This window comes from Triticum aestivum, chromosome 4A, assembly GCF_018294505.1.
Source record: "Triticum aestivum cultivar Chinese Spring chromosome 4A, IWGSC CS RefSeq v2.1, whole genome shotgun sequence".
NCBI lineage: Eukaryota > Viridiplantae > Streptophyta > Magnoliopsida > Poales > Poaceae > Triticum > Triticum aestivum.
The window spans coordinates 122817572-122824730 of NC_057803.1; positions in this window are offsets into that span (position 1 = coordinate 122817572).

The following is a 7159-nucleotide window of genomic DNA, read 5'->3' on the forward strand; positions in this document are numbered from 1 at the left end:
CGAGCCCTTGACCAGGCTCCACCGCCCACCTTCGTCCCAGCTGCTCCCACTTTTAATGTTGTTGGCACCACAGTTTAAAATCAACCTCGCACTATCCGGTATTACGACAATCTTCTCTCTTCCTCTCCGATTCTCCTGTCGTCTACTTCCAACCAGCCTGACCTAAACGTATGCCATGCCGCATCACGATAGTCCGCCCTTAGTCTTCCATTTTACTGAGGAAGATACCCAGCCGGAGTCTCAAGAACATAAGGCACTTTGGGAAGAGCTTGAACTAGCCTTGCGGGAAGACGCCGCGCCTGTCCCCGCTCCCGTTCCGGCTCCCGTCGCCCTGAGTGCACCAGCGCCTATCCCCGTGGCATTGATGGGCTGGGAGCCGCACATTGTCGCCGAGCTTGATGCCACGGGGTTCAACGAGGTCCCCGCCGACTTTCATGCGCCCGTGCACCTGCCAGCGCATGCGCCTGCGCGTGCACTGATGCGCACGCCCATGCCAGTGCCCGTGCACCTCCCAGCGCATGCGCCTGCGCGTGCACTGACGTGCGTGCCCATGCCGGTGCCCGTGCACACGAATGTCTCTGTCGCGCTGTTGATAGCGCCTTCCCCACGCGGGTGCCAGTGCCCCCCTCAGCGGGATGGATGGCCGTCATCGATCGCTTCCTTGCACCAACACCAGTCGCCTCCTCCCGCCAGTTGACCAGCTCCGATGTCCAGAACATTTTGTCCTTCCTGGAAGCTAGGCCAACATCCAGGAGTACGCCAACAACGGCGCAAGGCGGCGCCGTCGCTGTCGGTCAGTGGACCGACGACACACAGAGCACGACACAGGAGCCGCTTCCCACCGCAAGACGCCCCCGCCGCCACCGCGTAATCTAAATTTGCCATGAAAAATGTTCGGATTGCCGTGCTTAAAATCCGAATGTTTATCATTTCCGTCTATTTTAGATCGATCGTCGTATAATTTAAAGTAGGAGTTAGACTGAACAAAATCTATGGTTTGACGGATTGAATGTTCTGCTAGAGCCGTATCAAATTAAATATAAAACATCATCAAGCCACATGTATTCCTTGTCATCCAACGACCTAGACTGCTTCAATGTCGAGCGCTCAACACGTTTAGCGTGCAGTTAATTTCATGCCAAAAATAGTGCTAATCACATAATAACATGCAAATAATATCCTACTTAATATCCGCATGCACTTAATATACTTCCAAATTTACGTGCATTGCACGTACACACTGACTAATGCTGCTAGCACGTGAAACTGGTGTCGTAACTTGTGAACGCGTCTAGATATGGTCAACGGCAACATCGCCCACGAGTTCTTCGTGTTTGCCTATGCGTCTAAACGCAGAAGGGGAGGAGAGAGAGAGAACACATGGAACCCACCAGTAAGTGAAGGCGAATAGTACTAAATATAATATTACATGTTATCAATTAAATAGGATGTGGTAATATAAAAACATTATGTGAACAAAGGGAGGTACAACAAACTTTGTTGTTCAATGTATGTTGCCTATTGACGTGCGGCTTGAAGGCCCTGGTCGTATGTTCGATCCTTGTCCTTTATTTTTTTAATTTGTATATAGGTCCAAATTTATTTCATGACATGTGGGCCCCTCGGTGTGTAGTTTGTAGAACTTTAATTTGTGGGTCGAAATTTGTTCCATTCCAAGTAGACTATCGGTGTGTAGTTTTGTAGCTTATTTATAATAATTAGAGAGAACAACAGAGTTTTTTGCAATAATACCATGGTGCGATGTTGAAGGCGAGAAAGGACGTGCGAGAGAGCGATGATGTAACGCCCCGTATGTAACTTGCCATATTTGTATTCCGACTCTTGCCATTTTCGGCACTAAGTTATGATATTCCCTCATGGTTGGGTTTTGTCTTTGTTTTGCATTTTGTCCATGTCATGCATCTCATATCATGTCATCAGGTGCATCGCATTTGCATACGTGTTCGTCTCATGCATCCGAGCATTTTCCCCGTTGTCCGTTTTGCATTCCGGCACTCCTACGTCCTCCGGCGTCCCCTTTTGCTTCTTTTTGTGTGTGGGTGTTAAACGTTCTCGGACTGGACCGAGACTTGCCAAGCAGCCTTGGTACACCACCGGTAGACCGCCTGTCAAGTTCGGTGCCATTTGGACTTCGTTTAATACTCGAACGGTTAACCGAGGGACCGTAAAGGCCTCGTGTGTGTTGCAGCCCAACACCCCTCCAAAGTGCCCCAAAACCCATCCAAACCCCCACCATCCTCTCGGTCGATCGATCACGATTGTGTGGCCGAAAACCGCACTCCATTTGGACTCTCCTAGCTCCCGGAATCTATAAATATGTCCTCTTCCCCGAAATTTTCGTCCCAAACCCTAGATCCAACGTCCACCGCGCCGCCGGACGTGTCCGCTCTGGTCGGACGCGTCCGCCACCGACAGCCTCCTTCAATTGCCGCCTGCCACGTCATTGGGTCGAGCCCCACTTCACCGCCTCCGCCGCGCGGCCCGTGCGGCCCGCAGCCGGCCCCCGCGGCCAGATCGGGCCCACCACCGCCCGTGCGCCGCCCGCGCGCCCGCTCTCCTCCTCGCCGCCCGCCGCCGCTGAGGCATCACCGCGCCGCCACAGCCGCCATCGCCGGCCACCGTCGAAGCCGGCGTACCCCACCGCCCGAGGTCGCCGCCAGTCGCCGCCCGCACCTTCCCCGGCCCGGCCGCGTCCGCTCTGGCCCCGCGCCTCCTCCGGCGAGCTCCACCACCTCCTTCTTCTACTCCGACGATGAGCTCCGGCGAGAACTCCGGCGGGCCTCGGTTCCCGCGCCAGATCTGGATCGGGCAAACCCTAGGTCAATTTTGCCTAAGTCCTTTTTTCTGCAAATTTTTTAGGCATGTTCATCGCACCATATCTCATCATCCGTAGCTCCGTTTTGCGCGTGTGATATATGAAAATGTTCTTTAGGATGTCCTCTTAATTTTGTTCCATTGCACCATGCTTGTTTGAGTCCATCTTGATGCCTAAAATGCTGTTGCAAGAGTGCTATAGAATGTTAGTTTCTGTTTCTTAACAGATTATGGACATTTTTCATTTTTGCCATGATTTTTGAGTTCCTCCTAAGAACTTGAGCCTTACATGTGTTTTGGGCTATGCCATGCCATATTTATAGGGGTGTATTCCATGTATTTTTGTGATCAATGTGGTGACTAGCACAAGCATGCAAAGTAGCTCTCGTGATGTTGCTGATTTCAGGGACTTAGAATTCTTCTAAGTCATTTCCCTGATGTTATTTTTATGCCATGTATTCATGTTGCTACAGAGTGATCCATGCCTCTTTTGAGCATGTTAAGTAAGGATGATTTTGAGATATTGTTATGTTCTATCCATCCTTGTCTTTGTTTGCAATTATGGAGTACCTAGCATGACTCAATCTTGCTCTACTTTTGCTATAAAATGTTCCTGGCAGATTGTTTACGTGTTAATCATTTTTTGCTGAGGTTGTTGTAGTTGATCCATGCATGCTATGAACTTGTTCTTGCTTTGGTTAGCTTCTTGAGCATGTCTTCTTGCTGGGTGTATGCTTAGTTTGTCATGCAAGGCCTTGTGGTGAGTGCATCGAGCTCGCAAACATGCCTAATTAACTCTGTTTTTGCCATGTCCAGTTTTCTGCTAAGTCTGAATCTGTTAACGAAACTTGCTATGTTTACATGTGTGCCATCATATTTTCTGATCCCTTTTGGCTTATGGTCAGTAAGGGTCTTTTGTTATATACTTGGAGTAGTTTAATGCCATGCCTTGCTTTGCCATGATATGTTCCTGTAGCATGTTGTTATCTTGCTCTAAACATTGCTTCCTGATGTTAATTCCTGACATGCTATTTTCACTAAGTCTGTGAACCTGATGTCTTTTGCACTTTTGCCATGCTTGTTTGAACCTGCTATTGTGTGATTTAGCCATAGCTCAGTGTTCATCTTTTGTCAAGCATCTTGAGCGGATCACTGCCATGTGCTTTATTGCTATGTTAGAGTGCAGTAGCTTAGTTTCTTATTGCATTTTAGATGGCATCATGTTGTTAATCGCATAATCATGCCATTATTGTTTTGCTTGCCGTTTGCAAACCGTGCATTCAATTCCGGAGATCTTTTTATCAATTTCGACCGAAATCAACTGATCTTTGCAGCGGCGCACTTGGTTTGCCAAGTTGAGGTCTGGTTCAATCTTTTCCTTCTGGAGCACGCATATGCACTGCATCTTACATCCCGCATATCAGGCCATGTTTTGCATCATGTTGCTTGTGCATTGCACCGTGGTTGATTGTGTTTCCCTTTCTTGTGTTCTTGCTTTGGGTAGAGCCGGGAGACGAGTACGTGATCGAGGAACCCGTTGAGTACGCTTACGAGGATCAAGCTTACGTCAACTCGGAGAACTTTGCAGGCAAGATGACCATACCCTCGAAATCACTTCTATCTATGCTTGCTAGTTGCTCGCTCTATTGCTATGCCTATGCCGCGATACCTACCACTTGTTATATCATGCCTCCCATATTGCCATGTCAAGCCTCTAACCCACCTTGTCCTAGCAAACCGTTGTTTGGCTATCGTACCGCTTTGCTCAGCCCCCCTTATAGTGTTGCTAGTTGTAGGTGAAGATTGGAGTTTGTTCCTTGTTGGAACATGTTTATTGTTGGGATATCATTATTATATCTTGTTTACTTTAATGCATCTATATACTTGGTAACGGGTGGAAGGCTCGGCCTTATGCCTGGTGTTTTGTTCCACTCTTGCCGCCCTAGTTTTCCGTCATACCGGTGTTATGTTCCTTGATTTTGTGTTCCTTACGCGGTTGGGTTATAATGGGAACCCCTTGACAGTTCGCCTTGAATAAAACTTCTCCAGCAAGGCCCAACCTTGGTTTTACCATTTGCCACCTAAGCCTTTTTCCCTTGGGTTCCGCGGACTCAAGGGTCATCTTTATTTTAACCCCCAGGCTAGTGCTCCTCTGAGTGTTGATCCAAACTAGAGTCCTTTGCAGCGCCCCCTTGGGGAAACTCGAGATTTGGTTTTAGTTGTACGGAGCGCTCATCCGGTGTGCCCTGAGAATAAGATATGTGCAGCTCCTATCGGAATTTGTTGGCACATTCGGGCGGCTTTGCTGGTCTTGTTTTACCATTGTCGAGATGTCTTGTAACCGGTATTACGAGTCTGATCGGGCCGTCCTGGGAGAAGGAATATCCTTCGTTGACCGTGAGAGCTTGTGATGGGATAAGTTGGGACACCCCTACAGGGATTTGAACTTTCAAAAGTCGTGCCCGCGGTTATGGGCAGATGGGAATTTGTTAATATCCGGTTGTAGAAAACATGACACCTAACTTAATTAAAATGTATCAACAACGTGTGTAGCTGTGATGGTCTCTTTTCGGCAGAGTCCGGGAAGAGAACACGGTATCGTGTTATGCTTGAACGTAAGTAGTTCTAGGATCACTTCTTGATCATAGATTCTCGACCGTGCTTTGGCCTTCTCTTCTCGCTCTCATTTGTGTATGTTAGCCACCATATATGCTAGTGCTTGCTGCAGCTCCACCTCACTACTTTTTCCTTCCCATAAGATTAAGTCTTGATCTCGAGGGTGTGAGATTGCTGAGTCCCTGTGACTCACAGATTACTTCCAAAACCAGATGCAGGTATCGATGATGTCATTCCAGGGGATGCGACCGAACTCAAGTGGGAGTTCGATGAGGACTCAGGACGTTACTACATTTCCTTTCCAGACGATCAGTCGTGGAGCCCAGTTGGGGCGATCGGGGATCTTATGCATTTGGGGTTGTCTTTATTTTGGTTCCATAGTCGGACCATGATTGTATCTGGATGATGTAATGCTATATTTATGTATTGTGTGAAGTGGCGATTGTAAGCCAACTCTGTATCTCCTTCTTATTCAGTACATGGGATGTGTAAAGATTACCCCTCTTGTGACATGCCTACAATGTAGTTATGCCTCTAAGTCGTGCCCCGACACCTGGGAGATATAGCCGCATCGTGGGTGTTACAAGTTGGTAATCAGAGCCTTCCCCGACTTAGGAGCCCCCTTCTTGATCGAATCGCTGGCGTTTTTGAGTCTAGAAAAATGTTTTGAGTCTTTTAGCATTATAAATATCGGAGAGTAGGATTCTTTTTACTCCTCGGTCCCTTCGTCGCTCTAGTGAGGCATCCTGACGTAGAGTTTTGACTCTTCTCTTCTCAAATTTCACTAAAAAAATTTAGGATCACACGGGTATCTTGGAATCGTTCCGATGGTTTTGTGACGAGAACATTGTTCTTGGTGCCTCTTGACATTTAGGGGTTGTGGCAGTGTCCCGGGGAGTTGAGCTCCGAGGTATTGTCGTCACAATTTTATCGTTGCAGTTCTAGAATACCTGAGTTTGCCGACATCGAAAATATCTTTTATGCAGTTGTTGGTGAGATAACCTCGACGCCACCCAGTACTGGGGCGGGAGTTCGGGAGTATTGCCATAACTCGTATAACGAATGCTTTTTGAAGGTTGAGGTAAATGATTTCCGAAGGTTTCTTGGTTATGTGTTGAAGGATGGATACAGCTGGATGTAGGATTTGCTAGTTTTGGGTGAGATATTATGCTTCCCCTGTATCCCCAACACCTGATTGCATAACCGAAAAATTTCGGGAGTTTCATAGGTGGGAATTCATGTAGCTCTAGTATTTCTTCCGCAGATATTTGGTTCATGATTGGGTAATCCTTACCAAGTATTTGTTCATATCCGTACCTTGTTGTTTTATTCATCTACCTCTATCTAAGTGGCTTCTCAATTTATGGAAGTGTGATGATTTACTTCAGAATTCATTCGTTCATTTTTGTTCGAATGTTAAGGCTATATGTTGCAATTTCGATGCATTTGATTCAGCTTGAATATATGTCTTTCAAGATGCTAACGGATGTCACCCTCTTCAGGATGGCTCCTCCAACGCGTCAGAATCCGAAACCACCGCCACCACCTCCACCTCTGGAGGCAAGGCAAGCTGTGATGGCCGCTACCAACGCCAACACGCAGTTGATTATGCAACTCTTGCAAGAGCGCAACCAAGGAAATCAAGGCAATGGAAACAATCAAACTCAGTTTGCTACCCTCAACCAGTTCCTCGCAAACCAGCCGAAGT